The following is a 24,255-nucleotide window of genomic DNA, read 5'->3' on the forward strand; positions in this document are numbered from 1 at the left end:
AGGCAGGGACAGAGCTTCCCCTGCTCCTACGGCAGCGGCGGCGGGCGGGGACGGAGCTTTCCCGCGCCCGTGGCGCCGGCGGCGGGCAGGGACGGAGTTTCCCCGCTCCTGCCGCGGCGGCGGCGGGCGGGGACAAAGCACCCCGTCGGCTCCCCGAGCCGCGGCAATGGCTGCGCGGGGCTCCCGTCGGCTCCCCGGGCCACAGCAATGGCGGCGCGCGCTTCCCCCCCCCTCCCTGGGCCGCAGCAATGGCGGCGCCGGCTTTCCCCCCCCTCCCCGGGCCGCAGCAATGGCGGCGCCGGCTTCCCCCCCCCCTCCCCGGGCCGCAGCAATGGCGGCGCCGGCTTCCCCCCCCCTCCCCGGGCCGCGGTAGGGGCGGCCCGGGTCCCCCCTCTCCTCCCCGAGCTGCAGCAATGGCGGCGCCGGGCCCCCCCCGTCTCTCCCCTGGGCTGTGGCAGAGGAGGAAAGAGAGCTCTCCCGCCTCTCTCCCCGCCCCCCGTTCTGCCTACACGGAGCCAGGCTCCACCCGCGGTGCAACAAAGTAGCGATTTGTAACAATCGCAAAATGCCGACTTTGCAGCTGCTCGGCTCAGCACTCTGGCAGGCACTTCTGAGGTTGTATTAGCCGCTCCTGATTATTAGCCGCATTTCCGGTTTAGGAGCAAAATCTTAGTCAAATTGGTGCGGCTTGTATTCGTGAAATTACTGTAACCTTTCAGCTGCCATGCTGTGAGATTTCGTTACCCACTAAGTAAAAAAAAAAAATCCTTTAATCTCTTATAATCTACTTATAAATAGATTATTAATCCTTGCAAAGTCTCATTTTAAAAATCTAAGGATTTGAAGAGGCATCACAAATAAAAACGTCCTCTAGCTAATTAAGAATGTTGTACCTGGAGTCCCTGGCTCAAAAGACGCAATTTTTGAAGTCTGGTCCTACTAAAACGAAGTAGTAGCCATGAGTTGTAAATAAAATTGTCAATAGATACCAAAAAGGCTGTATTTTACTCGGAATTCATCTATTTCTCATGTTACAAACAAGAAATAAACACTCAGCAAAGAGATCCCTTAACAAGACACAATTTAATATGCATGTCAATCAAGGTTAGAGAGACCTGCAAGTAACAAAAGTCCTTCGATGATCCCTTGATTCTTCCACAAACCACATTTTAGTCTGCTTTTCACCTTGGATAGAGCAACCAGAATCTATTTTCTAGACTGCAGGTCACTGTGGTAGCTGTAGGCCTCTCACCAGCAACTTTTCAATAGCTGTTGAAAAGATGAACCTGTACATACTGCTTTTGTAAGTCTTCATAAATATGGTACAGCTGCAACTACAAGGGACAACCTCTTTTCATTATGAGTTTTACCTCTCACTTTCAGGCTGCAAAACAAACTAAACATATGAGGACTATTTAAAAAAATTACTTATATTTAGTAAATTGCTACCTGAGTAGAACATAGGTGCTAAAACCTTATTGCATAGCATTCACTTTTTTCTTTTTAAACCTGCAAGAAAACAGTAAAATTTCTCCTGCTTTATTATTTACAATATAAGGTGGATCTGAACTGGACGTTTCAGATGAGGAAAATGCTTATGTGATTTTTAAAGAGAATCTTCAATGTCTTATTTTATCAATTTTTAATATCAAATCAAAATATCAACTGTTTTAGATTTCTCACTAATTGAAATTAAAAATCAATTCTGATTGTTCAATTGCCTGCTAAGAATTAAAATAACACAGGAGTTTTTTTGCAGACATTTATTTCTCGTCCTTACGAGGCTCCTAGTGTGTCATTATAAACTGGAGAAAACATGAACCAGAGATACTAAGGGCTTTGTTCTCATTCTTGTGTCTTTGAAAAAGACAAGACAAAATTAACAGTATCCAAATGTAGTGTGGTGCTTATGAATTTACATCCAAACTGGTGGTAAAAATAAATAAAACTCTGATGAGTTATACTATTTATCTTGGATAGAAATGTCTTCTATATCCTCCTGAACATTACTTTTTTGTAAATTCCTGCATTCAGCTGTTTGTTAAATCTTTTTATCAGTAGCTGTGAAGGAAAGAAAACATAACATTTTATCAGATATGTGAGTGAGAACACACAGTAAACAAGATATAAACTTTAAAAATCTTCCTTGGAGAATTTCCAAGCCCTGCAATGAAGCCCCGAGTCCTTTATTTCCTTAGTTTAAAAGCCCATTTAGAATATATCACTTTTCATTTCCAGCAACAAATAACCTCCTAAAATAATTTTGATTTAAAGGGTCATATTGCTAACCATAATGGGTCATACTAAGTGTGTATGAAAAAGTCTCCACTGAGATGTGATTTCTGATCTATGCAGAGATCATAGCTTGTTTAAACACAGTGGAAATCCCCATACAGGTTTGATTCACGCAAGAAGCGACTGTCAGAGGTGACTTGCCAGGATGGTTCTCCTACTGGAAAGCCTTGTGTGGCTTTTCCTAGAGTAAAATATCAAGAAACATATTCTTGATTGGCCAAGAATGAGAGGGGGAACACCACTAGTGAAACAAAAAGACATCAGGGCCAAGAAACCTCATACAAATGTGTGGGCTGTGAGAAACCACAGCATTGCACAGCCCTGCTCGGCATCCACAAAACAGCTGAGTGGGTTCCTACCCACCCAGAGCAGCAGTGGCAGACAAAAGCTCTCACAGGAACAAGACTGATTTATGGCAGCTTAATAACTTACTGGACCATCCAAATGCCAACTTTCATTTGACAGAGCCTTCCTGTCATGGTTTAATGCCAGTTGGGGACTCATCCCCACAGAGCAGCTCGCTCACTGCCCCTGATGGGATGGGGGAGAGAACTGGAAGAGGAAAAGTGAGGAAACTCATGAGTTGGGATAAAGACAGTTTAACATGCAAAGCAAAAGCTTTGCATGCAAACAAAGAAAAACAAGGAATTTATTCATCCCTTCCATGGGCAGGTATGTGTTCAGCCATGCCCAGGAAAGCAGGGCTCCATCTCATGTAGTGGTGACTTGGGAAGACAAGCACCATCATTCCAAATGTGCCCTCTTCCTCCTTCCTACCCCCAGGTTTATATACTGAGCATGATGCTGTGTGGTAGGATATAGGTCCCTGGGATCAGCCATCCTGGCTGTGTCCCTAACCACAGCTCCACGCTAGCTACTATGAAGAAAATTAACTCCATCCCAGCCAACACCTGCACACTGCCTCAATGATGAGCCAAAACACGGCATCTCAAACTTCTTTCTAAGTGCATTAGCCTCAGCCTATTTCATTAAGCTTTGGACTAACACACATTACCTGCCAGTTTAGCCCTGCTCAGCCTGCACACTGGGGCAACTTGGGCAGCCCCTTTGATGGGTGGCTACACATTCCATAGCCAGTGCCTCTGATAACACCTCTGACAAGAACATGCTAATCCCATTTCCAGCCAAAGCATACTTATTCTCTTTGATAGATTATTTTTACTGTATGTGGTCTCAAATTATCCTGACAAAACATGTAGCTTTTAGTTTAAAAACAATATATTGCACTAGTTTTTAAACAATGCTACTGCAGAAATGGTAAATCGAGCATATCGTTAATGTATGTTTATAGGTGTAATTTTGTATTGTACTACATATTTATATTCATTATTAGTATATATTATAGATTTTATAAGTGTACCTCTAGCCATGTGGTCTGTACAACATCTAATACCCGCCATTTATAATTTATTCCCTCTGTGCTCTTCCCTCCAGTGGGGGAGTGCAGGGAGTGCAGTGGAGCACTCAGTTTTGTCAGGGTGTTTGGTTTGGTGTTAAACATGTGCTACTAAACATGTGCTTATGTCAAGGACTGAGAGGGCTCAGCAGCACTTCTCACCCTGGAGCAGCAGCTGAGGAGGGGTCAGGGCTCCTGCAGGAGGGCATTGGCTCCCTGCCTCCCAGCCAAGTGCCCAAGCCCTCTGCACAGAGAAATTCAGTGAGCAAAATCTATGAATTCATGTGTACAAATGTACAGTTCTGCACTATGCAATGCAAAAGCAGGATATAAATATTCAAAGAAACTTTCTATTTGAGAGAAGTAGTTGATATTTCATGGTTTGAAACAGAAGTAGTTTCACAGGGGTATTTTTTCTGTGATGGTCAGGAAAGGTATTTTGGTAGCAGGGAGGGAAGAAGTTGGCTCTGTCACTCCACCAGCTCCTCCTGAGAACAAGCAGACAAAGGGAAGGTGAGTATAAAACAGATCCCTCCAGAGAAAATGCCCTCTTCTACCATCAAGTAGAGTTAATTTTGGCAAGCTGATATCTCTGATTGTTTTACTGAAAACCAACACTTCCAATGTCCGTAAATTAACTTTCAGATTTCCAGTGAAGACAAGGACAAATTTTACCCTTGTCACCCATGGGTTGCAAGGACAGATCTTGTGACAAGAACTAAAATCTGGAACTCATTTTAAAAGCAGATTTGACACAACACTAGCCATTGGAATACATCCAATTTATAATTATAAGACTCAGAAACTTTAAATTAGGTCAAACTTCAGCTCCAAATTAAAATGGAAGCATTCAAGGACTTAATGCATATGAGCAAGACATGCAGTGTTGCATTTCACACTGGCTACTTCAAGGCTAAAATGATATTAAAAGTAAGAGTGTTAAATAAGTGAATTTCTTTTTAATCAAGAGCTGCAGTTTTCTTTGCTCATCACTTTGTGCTAGAGGGCCATGAAACTATCTCAGCAAAAATGTCAGTGTTTGCAGTCTCTGAACCTGCTCCCCAGTGTAGCTGAGCTACTTATTTAGCTGTAAAAATGTTTCCCTAGTTGGACTTTCTAAAATTACCCATAGAAAAAGGTTTGATAAATCTCTCCTGAATGTAATGGCAAATCTCAAGAAATTTACCTCTAAAAAATTTATTTACCAGAGACAGTTCAGTTTTAGATGAAATATTTGCTTTTCCACAAGGCTTTGTTTTGCCATAATTTACCAACAAGTTTGATTGGTAAAAAGGAAAAAGCTGCTGAGTTGCCACAAGATACATAATTTAATGGTGGTTCTGCTTTACAATGGATACTAGAGCTCTGCTGGCTGCCACATTTCCAATCCTCAATGTAGACCATCTTGAAATCCTACTGGAGGTTGGTAGGATCTTTTTTTTTCCTTTTTTCCCAACCTAGAGTATGTACAGTGTGGAGAGAAGCACACTGTGCTAGGCTACTGGACACAGCTCTGAAATGGGACAGTAAGAACTAAACTAAACTAGTCAGAAAAAATAGTTTAGTTAATGGAAAAATTACTTCTGTTTGGATTATGCAAGAAATTGTCAGGCTTTGGAGTGAAACAAAGCTTTTCCTAAGTGTAAAGAGCAAGCAGCTTCCATTCTTTTTTTTCTTTTAAAACTCCATTTTATGACAGTAAGACTAGCGAACTCTCTTCTGTGAACCCACCTCTCAAAGACATTTCATCAAAGTAGCAAGGTTACCTACTGGAAATCTAGCATCAAAGATAGAGTGCTGTCATACAGGGCAGGGGCAAAAAGAAAGTACAGGGAATGATGCATTGTTTCCAACTTAACTGCAGATAGTTAGGAGGAAGTTCAGTTATTATTTTTACAGTTTGTGCGGTTTTTTTCATGTGTGTTTGAAGGCAATTATACCAGGGGGAAAAAGAACACCAAAAAACCCCACCAAAACCAACCAAAAAAACCCTCAAAAAACTCAAAAACCAAACGAAAAACCAAACCACAGCCTCTCTTATTCCTAAAAGATCCCCCTTTTAAGTTATCATTTCATGTCTTCAAATATATCTCTCATATTTCCCTTCACCCTTTTTTGACAGTTGAAGTAGGCTGCAAATATTACACACTGTTTTTGGGTAGTACAATAGAGAATTGCTTGAATTAATTAATGCAAACTTATTTTCCACAGTGTCCAGGGATGCAAAAGCTAACTGTAAGTAACAGATGGGCAAAATAATAAATATTCCATTTTATTTTGACTTTTAATCATTTCTCCCATGTTGTATTAAACGGAACATAGATAAACAGCCCCTTTTTAATATGAGCATTGCTAATTATAACCTATCCCTTAAAACTGTAATAGGCAAAAATAAATTACTTACTTGAAAAGGAATTATTAGTTTATCCAGTCTGGGGTAGAGGACAGAACATTTACTCAGTAGTAACCTATAGCTTAAAACCATAATAGGCAAAAATAAATTATTTAGCTGAAAAGAAGCTACTAGTTTATTGAAGCCAGGGAAGCAGATAGAGAATTTACTTAGTGGTTTGGGATTTTGTTGTGTTTATTTTTACATCAAGGGCTATCTTGGTTAGGAATGTGGTTTTAAAAAAAGAATTGAAATTAGCAACAAACAGAAAGCAACCCTTAAAAACAAGAGAAAGTGGTAATTAGTTTGGGCTGGGGTACCTGTGTAGGTGATGTCTGCAGCCTCCAGGGCAGTGTTACACTTCTGCTGCCTCCAGGATGTAATTCCTCTCCTTGCTACCAAGGCTCAAACAGTCCACCCCAGCACTTTGTCTCCACCCCTGTCGCTTTGCTCTTGGAGATCGGCATCCCACTCTGTAAAAGACACACCTACTCAGGATGCCTTACCTGGGGCTGGTGTTTTCCCCGTGTTAATGGGCAAGTGGTAGTTTAGTCAAAGTGGTGCTTGTAAGTCTTTGATGGCATAAGGCAGGAAATCATCACGCTGAGTGTAACTCCAGCCTAAATTCTGCTTTCAACACAAAACATCATTAGCTTCATCAAAAGAGATACTGTTTCTACTTGCACATTAGAAATCCTTCATTTCCCTTTTGCCAAGAATTCCTTATGTTTGTGTCATCAACTGTTCTTCATGAGAGTGAAGAATAAGTCCTTTCCTTTCAGAAGCAGACTGCCCAGACAAATCCTCCTTACCTTTAATTCCCTATTTTGGACCAAATTTATTTATTGGTTACTTGCTTAGGGACTTCCCGAAAAATCTATGGAACCTGCTTTCAAGCTTTTATATTCTGGTCCTGTTGAAGGTAAGGAAATATAAAATTCCAACAGAAGAATAAATATTTTCAGAGGAAATCCTTTAAAACATTTGAGTTAACTAGAAGCCTGTTTATCCAGGAAAAATGGCAGTACACTTAAGCGTAGCAACCTAAGTCTTCTTTTTAAGCAAGTCAGAAAATAAACATTGGCTTCAGTTCCCAGTTTAAAAAGAAAAGCCCCACAACAACTGTCTCAACATTGGCCTCGTGAAGAAATGAAATACGACATGTATTTTCTTTAAGGAAAATATGGCAGCTTTTCATCAAGATGAAATACATACACAGACATGTGGAAAATTTATATACTTGAAATAAATACCGGCATAGTCAAACACACTGTTGAGATGCAAGTGCGTCTTTTACATGCTATAAACATATTGGTCCCATTACCTGAGGGCAAGTTCCACATAAATTAAATGACAAATAATCAAAAACTTTGAAAAATTAGTGTAGAGTTAAATTCAAAATGGCCAGGATAATGAAGTCATCTGCTAAAACGTCATCTTTGGGACATTCAGAATATCTACTCCTTGCACATTTGCAAAAACACAGCAAGGGAAGAATGGATTTTAAAGTCGATTTCTATATAAACTTGGGAATATGTCCATGGCAAAAAACCTGCATTGACATGTGAATTGTTCACTTAAAATAAGATCACTATCCTAAACAAAACATCAGTCCAATTAGATTCAATTTTTATAGGACTTCCAGGAAAAGAAAAAAATTAATACAAAAGTACAGACATCCTATGTTTTTTGGATTCTGAGGAGATTCAAGGCACAGTCAAGTGAACCAGTTGGAGTAGTTCCTTTCATTATTCACATGCCAATGTGCATCACTAAATTAACAAGAGAACACATAATGCCTTCGAAATTAATGGCCACACTTTCTTTGACTGCTGTAAGGTTACCATTTCAAATTGCTTTACTACAAATACATTAAAAATTTTTCCTGAGACTGGTACTGCAGTGCTAGTGTAGAGCTTTGGAGGAATGATCTAAATCCTCTTCTGCCTTCTGAATTGTTAGCAAAGGGGCTGGCAAGCATTCCCAGTGCACACTATTTGCAGTGCATTAAATTTTAAGCAGCAGAAAGAGGTCCAAATCCATCTTGAGACGTTAGATCTTTAGATGCTGTGTGTTCAGCCTTCTAAACTGAACACATTAGATATAACAGACACTGAGAGACACATTTCAGGAGAATTTTAGGAGGGCATAGAGAAGGATTATTTTTACTTACAGGATAAAATAGATGTTTTCATATTTTTAAAAACCCACAAACTTACAAATAGCTGACAATGCATCCCTATAGTCATGAATATCAAGACAAAACACAAGAAAAATGGGGTTTCAGCCTTTAAACTAATTATCCATAGTTTTCTTGAAGCCTTCAAAGAAAGAGTATTGAAAATGTTAAAAATGGGACAGATGAGCTTAAAAGTTTGTTTATGGAAATAAGTAAATAGCAGAACCTACCCAGAATAGTTTCAGTGGGCTGAATTTATAGTGGCATTTGGAAAATGAACAGGACAAGTCAGCTATTTGTTTCATTTGTAAGGAAAAATGATGACGGCATGCTGTTTGCAAGGCTGCTGTGTAAACACATGGTCATTAAAAAACTAAACAGAGAAATAGCTAAGTGGTAGCTTGCACAGGAGAATGTCACATAACAGTAGGGAAAATGGAACAGCCTTGTGAGGTACCATAAAATAAAAATATTGCAAAATTAACATAAATAGACAACCATTACTGATACACAGAGATACACACCAGAAAATGTTTATCTGCTGGGAAAGCACACTTTTGAGAGAATTCATGCACAAAATTCACAGAATCAGCACTGGGCAGCATAAAGCTGTGGTGCAAGATTTCCTTAGCACTCTAGCTGCTCAACTCCATGTCTTCAATTAACCATCACATCTTTTCAGGATGACAAAAAAGCTGGAGGTGGTACTGGAATCTATTTTACCTGTATTTTGAATGCACAAAGAACAATAGGCCAGAGTGGGTTACAGGTGGGGGTACTGGTTTCAGAGGGAATCAGAGGTAATCACACTTGGATCTTCCCTTGCCTCTGTCACCAAGAAGGAAAAGATACAAGCTGTCTTGGTCTTGGTGGTTTTGGTCTGGAAATTATTGTCTCCAGCAAGAATTTCTGCTTCTAAAATTTAATGGTTTTCAAAAGTGAGAGATGATCTTGCCATACAGAAGCCTTTGCATACAACACAGGTCACTCCTCTGTGAGAGTTGAATCACAGCCCTGGGATTAGACAGCTGAGAGATAGCTGAGTTTGAATCACAGCCCTGGCATCACTAAGAAGCTATATTCCATGAGGCAATATCTGGCCTTTCCTTGGATGTGGGAGGGAACACTAATAATTCATCTTTTGAGGACTTTCAAATTTAAAATGAGAATTTATGTCATTGTCCCAAAGCAGAACATGTGGTTATGAAGACAGCTTTAAATTGGGAACTGGGGGCATGCTTCAGCTTCTACAAGATAATGTGGAGATATGGAACCCAATCTGGACATAATCAGTGGCAGAGATTGTGCAGGTGAGGTTAAGAAGCTGGGAAGAGAAGGATTCTACTGCTCAGGGAATACATATATTGACAATGAGAGAAATTACATGTTGTGGTTCAAATCAAACAGGTGTAGACAGGCAAAAAACAGTCTTTCTGTTTTACCTGATGTTAATTGGATGTAAAGCTCTGCTTTAAGATAATTCCACTGATTTCCCTGATTTATAAATGGCAATTACAAAGCAGATATTAGGTCAAAACCAACCACTAGTTCAATGGCAGAAAGAAGTTTCAGCATTCTTTCAGGAACTGAAAAAGTGCACAGCAGAACACAAAGGAGCATACTAAACAAAAAAACAACAACAAAAAAACCAACCCAAAAAAAAAAAGAAGGGGGAAAGAGAAAATAGCTGAGGCTAGTAATCCAAATACTTTATTATAAATAAACATATATTTGGTGTCAGAAAGCAAAAGGTTGGATTTGTCTTTCTTAGGCTATTTATTACAGGAATTAGATCAGTTTCCATCTGTAGTTTAGGGAATATACTTGCAGAAAAGGTGAGTTCACTTCTTTTGCCATCTACCAGCAAAACATACTGTCCTATTTAATTTTCCTGTTAGAAAACTACTTTTCTGTTTATTATGGTGGTGTCAAAGAGTTCTTTCTTTAAAGACAAAAATGCAGCATAATATCTTTCTGTGAAATAAGAGAAATTCTGGAGTTGTTTGAATTGTGTGATCTATTATAATGTAATATCTGGCCTGATGCAACGGCATATTAGCTAACTTTCTCCACAGTCTGAAATTCTTGTAAATATTTGCCCCTTGCACAGTTTCAGACCTTCTAACACACTAGTGAACTTATTGCCATTTAGATCTTAGTACTTGGAATTCTAAGGGAATATTTTATTTCTGCTTCTCCCATTTATTCTTTCCTATAGTATGACATTAAGAAAATGTTCCAGTGCATGAGTTTAAAAATATTTAGAAATTTCAAATCCTCCACCATGTATTCTAAGTGCTCCTGTGTGTATACTTATATAAAATTAAGATTGACAGTATCAGAGCTTTTGAAGAGCAATTAAAGATAATGAGACAAAATTTAGCATATACACACTTTAATGGCAAAATTCCTGGTGGAATTCTCAATTGTTCTCCCTACAGGCCATTTACAGCCTCTGTGTTTTAATCTAGTCCATTTCAACACTTACAAAAAATGAATAACTCCGTGAATTTTCAGATTTAGGAGTGGATGATAGAAGATGAGTCCAGCTTGTGCAGATGGGACACATGTCACAGGACTGGACCGGGGGAAGAAACCAGACATATTGTAAAGATAAGTTTTAAAAAACTGAAATCTTCAGACTAGGCACTGTATTAGACCTGAACTATTTTTCAGACATGAAAAAGTCTCAGCAAACCCAAAGTCTTTCCTAACTCACACCTCTGGTATTAGTACTCCTGCACAAACCCAACTGTCTTACTGCCAGGCAATTGCAGTGGGAGTGACCAGTGTCTGGGAGTGGTTGGAAGGATTGACCAAAAACATGAACCAGAATAAAATATCCACTGACCTCTGTTGCATTTCCAGGCACTGATCTACATATGCTATAAAAAGCCTTCAAATTGTATCACATCATTTAAATATATGTGTTCTCTACCAAAGTTATCCCTTAACATCTCACTCTACCTATGGCAGCCTGTGGGTGCCAGAAGCTGAAACACTCCTTAATCAGATACATTGACCTTTGTTTAGATAAAATTCTTTGCCATTAGTATGGTACTTTTTTCTTTTGGAAATAAATTGCTTCAGCAATTTGAGGACTACAAATACCACATAGGTAATATTTAAATCTAATGGTCTATCTTCCAGCTGGAATACATGCAGCCTACGTCTTAGAATTGAAATAAACAAAAATAAATTATGAAAAGACAAGTAAAATCAACACTAGATACCTTTAATCCTTCAGCTGACTCTCATCGAGTAGATAACATATCCAGTTTATGATAATATATTGTTAAATAATATTACATTATGAATCAAATAAGGGCTAAAAAGCACAATACATTGAGACTGCACATGTATGTAGTTTAACTACCCCTTAGCTCTATGTTAATGTAAGAATTCAGGTTTTAGGTGACTTTACATTATAAGAATGAAAAAAGGATATCACTTTGCAAGCATGAAACCCATCAAAAAATGCAACTATATGACGTAAGCTAAAATAATTTTAACTAGAAGAAACAAACACGTTATAAAAAAGCAGCTTAATTTTATAAATAAATAAATTTAAAACTAGGTATTTTTCTGGCTGTTGATTAGTTGCATGCAGAAATTACAGCGAATGGTGAGTATCCTAGTCATCCATTCTAATTAAAATTTAAATTGAAAACCGGGTTCTAATGAAGAGGAGCTTAGTGCTGGTCTTCAGGGATCTCCTGTCAGTGGGCAAATGAAAAAAGTGCACAAAGGCAAAAGAGATTTCACTCAGGCATTTACTTGGTGTATGCTACACTCTAATAGAAAAAGGGGTGCCTGCTGCCTGTTTATTGAAAAAGAACCAATGCAGGCACAGTTGCTCTCTGTGGTACTGCAGTCGAGGGAGAAAATCTCTCTAAGTGTAGCCGAGAAGCAAAACAGCAATAAGGAAGAAATGATGCTATAATTTTGTCCACCCTAGCAGAGTGGATGTACTATTGTTCCTTTTGGATTGTTTGACAGCTCCACTCCTCCAGCTCACCAAAACTTGATAATAAACATAGCTGAAGGTGAGTACAGACATATCTTCCTACACCTACATTTGCTCAGACCTGGTGTTCGAAGGGTAAACGTTTGCTGAACAGATAAAAAGATCATCGAAGTGAAGCACAAAGCAAGACCTTTGACATGGTCTTAGTTTGAAAAAAACAGTCCTTTTTTTTTAAAAACTTCAGAAGGATGCTTTAATGTGCTACTAAATGTAATACAAACAAAAATCCATTGCACACTTTGGCTAATAAATTGCCCGGTGCATTGAAAAATTCCCTATGGATCAAATAGGGATAAGCTGCTAAATGAATGAAAATGCTAAAGCTATAACATCTTCCAGAAACAGCTATGGATCTCTAATGGTCTCATATAAGATAATGGAAAATATAGCAAGCATATTGTATTTTTAAAGCCAGTTTCTGTGCCACCTTAGAAGCAGAAATTTAAATGAATGGTTATAAATGAATTCTACTTAGGGTTGCTTGTAGCAGTGACTCTAAAAGAAAAAAAACCCAGAAAAATGTTGGAGCTATAAAAGACCAATCAGATCAGCTTATTCAAGAAAATAAGTTATGCAGTATCTCCCAATATGGACGCTTAATTATGCTTTGTGTAAGTGCAATAAATTACTGTCTTAAAACCCAGAGCTCTCATTTGTTGCAGATCCCTTGTTGCAGGGCTGTTTTTTGGGTTGTTTTGCTCCCCCCTCCCCAGCAAAGTAATAAATGTGGTATTAAAGCAGTCTCTGTCTGGCTGTGAGCTTTCTGAAGATGGAAGTTAACTCCTGTCTTTCAAGGCGCTGTGAGTGGCAGCTGCACACCCGTGCGAAAGAGAAATCTCGCCGCTAATCTATCTCGAACCAAATACAATGTCTCCCCACAAGCCTCCCTCTGTCACTATGCTCACAAGGTTTCAACAGAAAAATTTTCAGTAAAAAATGCAGAAACCATAAGAAAATCACAAGGAGAGATTTGCCATGGACAACCGGTTGCATTTGATTAAATTGTACTAAAATAGTATTTTTTTTTTTTATTTAACAGTAAAATTCAGTCAATGTTGTTTAATGTCAGTGCTGTTAATGAAGTTGTCAAGCTTGTCACTTTCATTGAATACCAACTTTGCTAAGAAACTGGTACTGCAATTACCTCCAGCTCTATACGATTAAATTCATCAAAGCAAACCAAGGTTCCAGATTGTGCCAGACCTTTGAAGAATTTCCCCATGGCTTTGTAGTCTCGTCCATCAGAGCAGTTCAACACAATGCATTGACAAAAGAAAAGACCTTAAAAAGATCTCTTTTTTTATTGGTTATTTAAAATGTATAGGATTCAGCAACATTTACTGCCTGTAATTCAACCTCCCCTGCCGTCACTCCCCAGTCCCAGAATTTCCCCTTATTTATCCAATCTGAGTCTGTAATATAAAGACAGCTCATGCAGTTCTTAACTAACTCAATCTTTCACAGTAGCATGGGAAATGCATTTACACACAATTTAAAAAATAAATCTCCAACAGCAGGAAAATAAAGTTAAAATAGAAACACAGCAGTTTCATGTCCACCCAACTTCTCCACTTAAATATGCTTCTCAGAATCCCTCACAAAAAAATCAATGTTAAAGAAAAGATATAACAGGAGAAAAGATGTTCCTGGATTCCTCTCCCCCTTCTGCTGACACAAGGAAACCCACCATGGTGAAGTGACTGATAGAGGCATTTGGGTAAGACCCAGGGTCCTCCTCCATGCCCGTGTCTTCTCTTACCAAAACATCTGGTAGTCAGAGAAGGACCAATTCCAGCACAGCCTAGGGGCAGGTAATTCAGTGGGCACAGCCCTTAATTGCCCACTTCTCCTTGGCACACAAGCAGTATAGCAACCCGGGTGTTCCCCAAAGCAAGTCATTGTTTTCACTCCATGCTCTTTATACCATCCTGGAAATGTATATGCATCATCTCCTGAGGAACAAGCACAAGAAATCACTGCTCACAGAGGTGGTTTGTGAAAACTGAAGTACCTATGCAAACATAGACAGTCTTAAGACTTGGAAAATCTAAATGTAAGCATGCTGATTTACATTGTGCTGGACACACGCTTGTTCTGCTGCTGTAGCTGGGCTAAAGGATGAGGAGGGTGAAGAGGCAAATGCTGCATCACTGATGGCAAAGCCAATTTTGCAACACACAATGTAGCCTAAAAATAATTAAATTCTCAAATTATATATAAAAAAAAGAATTACAAGGAAAGTGAAATTCTGAACCTACATAACCAGCTAAAGACAGTGGGGATTTCAGTTTCTGACAAGCTCTCCCACAAGTAACCACTTGTTTTCTTTTGGTGCATAGGTAACACAGATGGACACCTGATGCAGCTGCAGCTAAGTTGTTCCTACTGGCTTTAAGCTTGCTGAGCTTTCCTCTTTGTACTGCACTTATAAATAAAGGACATCTAAAAATCTCAGGTTTATTATTTGAGATAAATGAAATAGCAAGACTTGGTCAGATGGCTCACCTGTGGAGCCATCAGGCTCCAGCTCATACAGAGGTATGGAAAACACCAGGTGGAATCTCACCTGCCACTATCAGGAGCCTCAGCTCCAAAGTGTACAGAGACACAGGAGATGCAGATATGTAGGAGATGCAGGAACAGCCCAAATGGGTCACACCAGTAGCCCCTCTAATCCACCAGAGGTCAATCTTTGCACATGAGCCACTAAAGTTTGTGTGAGCTGTCCTGAAAGGCAGAGGTGACAAAGCAAGCTAGTCACCATGCACAACCATTAGCGGGAGTTATCTGGTCAAGCCAAAAACACTGGGAAGAGAATAATGTATCAAATTCAGTGATTATCTTCGACATCTGCATACCAAGTACACGGAATATACATACAGTGGAATAAACAAGTGGACTGAAGTCTTCAAACACGATCAAAATTACGGCTTACATGGCATAGAGGCTCAATCCAACCACTTTCTCAGAATCAGCAGAGGAGATGGTACAAAACTTTCTCTAAAAGTGCAGATAGAGGAGAAAGGAAGAATCTGATATTTCAAATATTAAGGACATATTTATTTGCCCTGCGATCCCAGGAGAGGACTTTTGAGCAGCTAACAACCTCTTAAGTAATGATTAGAAGAAATATGTGCAGTAGGGAATCTATAAAACTTCAATAAAACAGGATGATCTGGTAGAAGATAATTTCATGACTAGAACCATTTAAATGAAAAGACTTAGTGGCACCCAAGCATTTCAGCTACATATGTAACTAATGGAAACTGGATATACTGGGACACAGAATCCCATTCTCCCTCAGATGCTCTGGCAACAACCACTAAACGCAGGTGGCAGAGAAAGTTCCAGAAAAAAAGTAAATCTGTATTTCATTCTAACAACATGAGTAATTGAAAAACTAGAATATAGAAAAAACCTCAAGTGAACATCACTATGGAGAAAGAGCAACCAAAAGACTGCAAGACATGGATAACATAAAAAAATTCACTGGTCAGCTCTTCAGGAACAAAGAAGAAAAGGAAAAACATTGGAGGAGAAATAGCAGTTCCCTAATTTGACTGTACTTAGGACATAAATGCAAACCATAATAAGGAGAAAATAAGAGAGAAAGAGTTCACTAAACAATAATCTTTTCACATTGCTGGAAGACATACAGGAGGGAAAAATTATATTTGCTTACAGACAGGCTTCCAGAAATAGCCAAAGATGACAGAATCACAAAAGCATGAAACGAGATACAATGACATGGTACGTAACTAGAAATCATTCAAGAGTATTAGTTATACTAGAAGATGAAAAAGAAAAGTTGGAACATAAATTAAAAAGGAAATATCAGCAACAGGTAGTGATGATAAGATCCAAGTTTTCTGCTTTTTTGCATCTCTTTGCTAGAGGCCAGTCACAATGTGGCAGCCAACAACGCCAATGATAGTGGGATAATATCTCAGGTTAATGCAGATAAGAGGTTAAAAAACAATTTGATCAGTTATTGTATTTAAATACCTGGCTAAAGCAAAGTCAGAATCATTACCCACAGTCTTTGAGGATTCATGGGTGACTAGTGAGATATCAGAAAACTGGCAAGGGCTCACTGAAAGCTGGTAATTATACAGGAGAAAGTGAAGAATTGCTAGCCCAATTTCAAATCCCCCAAAAAGGACTGAAACCAGCAATTAAACAAAGGACTGTCCATAAGCCCTGAAAAGAAAACAAGATAAACAACAGTCTAGGTTGACTTGTTGGAAAAAATCACACCACAAGAGTCTGATTTCTTCCAGTGACAGGAGACTGATGAGTAGACATGTAAGTTATAGTAGATGTCAAATACCCCCTCTTCAATAAGGCTTTTGACACCATCTAGGAGAAAGGAAAAGTTTTCTGGGGGAATTTTTTTCAGGTGCAACTGCTGGAAAAATGTAGTTTAAATGTAGCTACCAGTGGCTGATTATCAAGCAGAGGACTATATCAAACATGGTTCTGCAGTGCATTACACCTGAGTCTGCTGATGTTTACATTAGCCACCTACATGACAGAATAGTGTAAAATTAAAAGCATACACCTTACTAATGTGAATTAAGAAACCACTCTTGTTTCAAAAATGTTGATATGAGAGGTCAAAAAGCATAGAGTTATGCTCAAAAAATAATCATCCATCACTGGAAAATCTCCAGCTAAAATTGTATGCTGAATTTTGAAGAAACTAAATAAAACTGTATGCCAATGGAGAACATCTTGAAAGAGAAATAAGAATATTCTACCATAAATCATTTCATATAACTGAAAGAGACAATTAGAATAATGAAAAAAAAAGGCTGTTTTTAAAACCAAAGAGAACCATGTCAGTGGTGAATAGGTAGGATGTGGAATTCTTTGGTCTTAAGACAGACAAAAGTACATGAGAACAAATGGTTTTTTTGGTCCAGCTCTCTGAGGAAGAACAGACTAGGATGATCTTGAACTCAGTCTATCTTTTCATGTGATTCTAAGACCAGAGGATGGTGCGAGACATATGAGCTAATCTCTGACAAGAGAAGTTCCTAGCTTGCATTGTCAGTTTTAAAGCAGCAGTGCCATGGAGACTCCTAAACTTTATAATTAACACAGAAATCTCAAGTGCCAGGAGTCACAGAGAGTGCATCACCTCTTTCTCAGTTAATTCAAACATATCTGCACAGCAGTCTTTTCTGCAATGGAGACATACACCTAGCAATTAGTTCGTGCCTGTCAACTTCAGTTTTTATAATCACAAACAATAAGTATGAAAAGAAGTATCCTATCTGAAGATAGCATGGAGGCTTTCATTACCCCTGCAAATGTTCAATTTTTGTTTCCACTCCCAGGAACTGGAATTATCTTTATCAACTGGATAAATTTGCAACACTTTATTATTTTTTTTTTTTTAAAGTTCATTGTCTTTAATCTGTGATATGTGCCCTCTCACATATGTTGTTAAGCTAAAAAAAGGGACACAGGGCTAAAGTACCTCTGCTGGGTAATGCCCTGTGCACGTAACAGTCCCAATACTTTTCAGCCTCTTCTTATTTCAAAACCATAGGCTCATAGAACAGCTCATGCTGGAAGGGACCTTGTAAGATCATACGGTTGACCTGAAATCTTACTCTGTCTTAAGCTGTGCCATGAATCTGAAGACTTTCCCTCTTGTAACTTCTTTCCAAGACAGAATTGCTTTGGCTGAAAACAGCATGGAGCTGAAGGGAGATGGTGTTCTTTCTGAATCATGGCAGAGGTGATGTTTTCAGTCTTATTCTGTAGCCAGTGCATTAAAGAAACAGTTTAACTGGGCCACTTCTTGATCAACTGCTTCACATTTGCACATTAAGCAGAAGTTTAGAGTGACCTGTTCACAGTGATATCACAGTCTTTTTCCTAGGTGGTTAACAGATAATTTCAAAGCAGCAATGTGCATGAAAACTCAGATTATTCTCTCTGAAGTCCATTAGCCTGTATCTATCAGCAGTGTTTTCATTTGCCACTGTGTTGCCTGGTGCTTTCATTCGGTCTGCCTGAATTTTATGCTTTGCTCCACCTGAACATAAGGCTGGGGGACAGTGGGGAATGGCAGAGGCGCAAAGATTTCCCGTAAGTGAGCTTCAAATTGTTGAAGGAAAGACCAGGACCTGATGTAGAAATATACCTGGCTTTGTTCCCCTCTGTGGGTCTGACACACATGCCCACTCTGATATCTACTAAATCAGTAGTTACACCGAGTGAAGGAGCTGGCCCAGCATGTGTTCACAGCTGTTCTGAGCTTTTCATATCCCTAAACTATCATTTCTTTGCACTGCATTTCCCCTTTTGTTCATTTCCCTGCTTCCTTCTTTTACTGTGTGAGACAGAGGTCTGGGTAATGCATTTGTCATTTTTTCATTCTAGGTCTCAATTATTCTTTCTAACCTGCTTTTCTTCTCTGTCAGCATTCCCTCTTGCTCCTAACCTTTTGTTTTCTTCCATCTCCTATCTGCTCAAGACTGATTTAAATAAATCTACAGGAAAGAAATGTGAATGGGACTTTTGACTGCAAATGAAAAGCAAGCGCTCTGCTGGCACTGCATTTCTGTACCTTATGTGCTGCAGAAAGCTACATTCACATGGTCAGAAAGCGCATATATCTGGAGACAAGGAGGAAAGCTGACTGCAGCTTTGTGTCCCTCCCAGAAGCAGCAGCCAGAACCAAACCCATGCAAGGTGCTCATATGACTCCTTGAAACGATCTCCTTCAACTGGAGTATTTAATACTGAGCATCACATGACAAGTGAAATGGGAAATCCCACATTTCAGTCTCCTAAACTTTCTAATTGAGTATCTTTCTCTGCAATGTTCTTATAACTGCTTTTTCTGAACTACAAATGTCTCTCTCAAACCTCTTTCACTGTATGTTTTTTTTCTCTCTCTCTCCAAGGCTTTGCTTCCCATATTGGGAACATTTCTCTGGCTTCTTAGCTTTTCCCTTTACCTAAAGTCTCTTTCAGCTTGGGAAGACTGAAGACTTGTGCCATTGTGCATTGCTCAACAATTGACATTCTCTAATGTGTTAACACTGTGCTGTTGTTGAACCAGGACTGCTGGACAGAGGAAGGATGTCTGCCCAAAACTGGAACAGCAGGGCACTGATCACAGGCCTTCATGTTCTTTGGTAATTGTTTTTAACTCTTAATTTCCAGGCATCAATCTGTGACTCTCCTTGCACTTCTCCACGAAGTACAGTCCAAGGGCAAAAGGAGAGCAACAAACACAAGTGAGGAAGTTCCTTTCCCTGTGAAGCTAAAACTGTCCTGAATGGATAAACAGGGAATTCAGTAGGCAGCTTGGGACCCTGCAGTGGTAGTTAGCCAATAGCATTTTGTTTAACCAAGAGATATAAGCATGCTCTTCAAGTTTAGCACACACTGATGAGTCAAAATTAGCTAGAAATTGGAAACCAGACACGGGATATTTTGATATTACATATATATCTATGCTGGGACCTGTTTCTTTTCATTTGCATGTATTTATGTGTTTAAGAGATATTCATAAGCAAATCCTCTCCCTTCTACATGCTTATCTCCTTAATGAAAATGTGCTGTAATTTTTTGCTTTAGAAGCACTGGACTTTCATCTGTCACATAGAGGAATTTTCGATAATTTTCATGTTTCCTTGTTTCTCTGCTTCCTTCTGCTTTTATTTTATTATCTAAGAAGATGAAAAGCTATCGACAAAAGATATCTAAGTGCCATCTGAATGGATTATTATAACAGGAAGCAAACCTACAAGTCACCTTACTACACGTTCCCAGCAAGTACTAATAACTGCTTGTATGCATAATAAAAATAGATATGTATGAAACATTGTATATAGAGCATGCAGCAATGAAAAATATCCCTCTGGGGCTTACACTGTTACAGTCTCAAAGAAATTCAGATCCTCTTTTCACCACTAATTTAGCAGCACAAAACCCCAGAACCCTTGCAGTCCCACACTGTGCATCAGAAACGCCTGTGTACACAGACTGTGTTTCTTTAATCAGTGTAAATTCACCCTGCAATTTACTCTTCCCACTGCTAGCCCCTTGAGCAGCAGCTTAATAAATAAATAAATAAATGAAGAAATGAAGAAATAAACAAATAAATAAATAAAATCTGCTTAGCTACTCCCCGAGTCAAGTGCAGTCAGACACTTTCGTCCTCTCCAGGTCTTTAGGTAGATGAGCAACCGTGCTGACTCCAGTGACTCACATACTTGTAATTATGTGCACACAGGGAATCTGCATCCTTAATTTGTTTTTTGCCTCCTGTGGTGTTTAAATCATGAGTTGTGGGTTTGGGTTTTTTTTTTTTTAACTTGCTTGTTGTTCTAGTCAGGTCTTGGCAAGTTTTCCTTTTCCCTGTTCTATCTGGCTTTCAGGTGCTCCAACAAAGTATAAGGTTCCCACCAGAGTTTTTAAAGAAAAAGGATTTCCAGAGTGAGTATACTATATCAATAAATGAAACCCAACCTTTTAAAAATTACACTGTCAGAAAAACCCATTAGGCTTTAAAAGAGTTGAAGTAAACATTAGATTTTAATATCTACTGCTGCTTAGATTTTTCTGAACTGAAAATCCCCAGTGAGCACTTAAAACTTCATTACTACACTGAAAGGTTGTGAAAGGCTATTTAAAGGTTTTCAATTTTGCTGAAGTCTAGAGGTTATTACAGCTTGAAAGAATACAAACCCTAATATTACATGGAATGAAAAGAATCAAATTTATGTTCTCATCTCCCCTGTAGTTTAATCCAGTTCTATTAGATTCAATGGAGAAAATCAGGGCAGGTTGAAACTTTTTAGGGGGCTGATGAAAAATAATATTTGGGCACTGTAGAAAACATTTCTGTATATTACTCACACTCTGAAGGATATTCAGTCCCACAATCACAACTTACAGTGTTATCAGCCTCCTGCTCAGAAACCCACGGGCTATGACCTGTGTCAGAGTCACACCAAGATTTCCACAACTACAAAAGAAAATTGAGGGTATCTGACTTCATCTCAAACTGAAGTTATCTATAACTTGATGTGCAGTCTTGCATTATAAATATTTTAAGCTCTTTTCCTCCTTTGCTTAATTTGGGAGAAGCTACTGGGTGACTCAAACATAATGGGCTATCATATTAGATTGCTATAATAGAAGCTGACCAAACAGTGCAGCAAAAATTAGAACAAAGAACTTTTATACTCATCTACTGAGCAGTTCATCAGATTCCAGGTCAGTCCCAAAGTGTTAAATAAAGAAACACATGTCCTGGTGTGCAGCTGTGGCTGTGTGAAGACCTTCTCATCTCTAGTATACAGGGACTGGAGTGATCAGCTGCCCATTTCTTCACATTTTGGGGCTCTAGGTATCTCAGGGTCTCACAACTGAAAGAAAGAGATGCCCAGCTACAGAGATGTATACCAATTTGTGTTATTTTAGCATAAAGAAGTAAAAATAACTTAGAGATCTGCTTGGTACAACCTATACCTGAATGCCTTTATGCTGGCATTTCTACCTTGAGCCCAAATATTTTCATTTATTTTAAAACTTACTGAGTGCTAATTGCTTAAATGTTTGTACATTATTATAGTTATATTGTCCTATAGGCTAGAAGGTAAAAAAACCCCAACTGAATCACACTCTGCATTTAAAGAATGCTCTTAGTATAATAGGAAATAAAATTACTTGACTGCCTTTAAATGGCTGAAGCATATCATCCTCTTTAACATAGCAACCATGGCACAGTTGAGAAGGGGAGAAAAAAGAAATCTTGGTGATTTTTCTGCCTTCATTTGCCTTCTACTTTTGGAGCAATATGATCAGCCCACAAGGTGGCTGTGTGATATGCTGTTTATCTCACTCCTGGAATGACTGCCCTTGGGAATATGTGGCATCTATTCAGATCTCTACTGCTGCTCCTCCACCAAAGTCTCAGTAACACCAGTCCAGAAGATGAGTACTCCCCACCAACAGCACTAGACTGAAGAGAGCTTCATACACAATGCTGCTGCTCAGTGGAATGTTCAGTTTTGATAGCTGTAACCCAAGGCAGTCTGTGCCTTTGGCTTCTTCTCCCAACCCTTTGCATCACCTATTGACCCTTTAACTCCTTCAGAAATCACCCAATTCACACAAGTCATGTGCATGAAACACCAAGTAAGCATACAGTGGTTCAGGGACTCACAGAGCAAAAAACGCTGGAAGGGATCTCCAGAAGTCATCTGCTGCAGCTTCCCACTCAAAGGGAGTCCATCAAAGGAAGGGGGCTCAAGATCTCTTCAGCTTGAGTTTTGGATCTCTGGCATGGAGAGAAGAGTATTTCTGCAGGCCTTTTGGAGGGAAATAAATATATATTTTCATATGAGGAGGATGTACAGGATATGAGGAGACATACATTTCCAGCAATTATTTCCAGTCTTGAAACTCAGAAGGTATATGAATAGGTAGAAAGACATTATTAACTGTGCCCAATGAGCAATATTGGTTTGAAGATGCAAATTACTCTTCAAATTCAAATCTTAATATCATTCACTTGGGAGAATCACAGTTTATACTTAATATGTGGACAGAAACTTATGTTGCCACTGGCTGCAACAAAAATCACTTATTCAACACAGCATTTCAAAATATTCATCAACGTTTCAGAATTAATGCATCTTCTACATCATTAGAAGACATCTTTAAATTTTTATGAAGTAAGTAAGATTTCTACCCTTTGTTGGTAGGAGAGTTAATCTTCATATTTTTGCCATATAATCAGTGCCAGAGCGCAGAACCTGCATTTCCGTGATGTTTGTTTAGAGACAAGATATAAAAAGGCATTAATTTCTTAAATATTGGCATGTGTGCAGTTTTCACCATTCCTGTAAAGGTCAGTGAATGTGCTGTCAGTGGAGTAGAAGAAAATAAGTGCTCCTTCGCCCAGGAAGGCAGGTGTTATTTGAATCATTCTTGTTAGGCAATATTCATCTTCCCTTGAATTTATTACTTGTGTCAGCATCAGCGACAATAAATCAAGCACAAGTTGCTTGTCCGCATGGACAATTCTGTTGTCTCATATCGTGGGAAGCTAATGAGGAGGAGGAAATGACACTGTGTGGGTGATGCAGGTGCACATGCTCCCGTGGGGAGGGATATTGTTTGTCCCAGCTCCCACCTACTCCAGGGCCAGAAGAACCCAGTATGAGTTGCTTTACCCCCATGGGCTTCTCTGCCCCAAAACTTCTCAGCTGTGGAGTCCAGGAGAAGTTAGTATAAATAAAGATTTTGAGAGATTCTAACTTATAAGCACCACCTTGGGATCACAGTGGAATATAAATTTTATTTTAGTATCTATGAAATGCACATCCTATAATACACACAAGGATCACATTAGCTTTCAGTCCTCAAAGGTTCTCAGGTCTTTAGGGAAGCCACAGCTTTGCATAGTTAGATCTGAGTCTAACCCAGTGCCATGCTGCTGTCAGTGGCTGCCCAACCAGTAGCAAATGTTCTTTTAGCCTGGCACTGTTTCAGGTCTTTGTTCTCTCCTTAGAGCCCCAAGTGAGCACAAATCAAGTTATGAGGTAATGACCTCTGAGAGAGTTTTTTGGGGGGAAGGGGTTTAGTTGTGTTTTGTTTGTTTATTTGGTTTTAGTTTCATTTAGCTTTGTTTTTCTTTATTTTTATGCCTACAGCAGGTTTACTTTCTTTTAAAAAAAGTAAAGCAGCAATGTCTCTGCTGCGAGCTATCATAATTTGCAAGTAAGAAACTTTGTGGTTTATGGTTATATCTCCTGATTAAACTGAATTGAGAGATGCAGAGTTTCAGGCTATTTTCCCTGTCACTTATGGTGTTTCCAGAATATGATCCGAAAATACACACTTCAGAATTAACAGGGACTGAGTGGTTAATAAATGCAAAACTGTGTGCCAGCTTTAACCATGGACTG

At 39.0% G+C, this 24,255-nt stretch overlaps 1 long non-coding RNA gene across 1 annotated transcript in view; it reads right to left on the reverse strand.

Moving 5' to 3' along the window:
• Nucleotides 1–984: 984 nt before the first annotated feature.
• LOC116995843 overlaps nucleotides 985–24,255 on the reverse strand; it is a 54,153-nt gene continuing 30,882 nt past the window's right edge. Inside the window, exons 9-12 of the long non-coding RNA XR_004417785.1 lie at nucleotides 22,509–22,653; nucleotides 6,425–6,577; nucleotides 2,728–2,847; nucleotides 985–2,061 (exon numbers count right to left, since the gene is read on the reverse strand). This is a non-coding gene — a long non-coding RNA (uncharacterized LOC116995843). The remainder of the gene's footprint in view (nucleotides 2,062–2,727; nucleotides 2,848–6,424; nucleotides 6,578–22,508; nucleotides 22,654–24,255) is intronic.

The sequence above is a fragment of the Catharus ustulatus genome, chromosome 4 (assembly GCF_009819885.2).
Source record: "Catharus ustulatus isolate bCatUst1 chromosome 4, bCatUst1.pri.v2, whole genome shotgun sequence".
NCBI classification, from domain to species: Eukaryota; Metazoa; Chordata; class Aves; order Passeriformes; family Turdidae; genus Catharus; species Catharus ustulatus.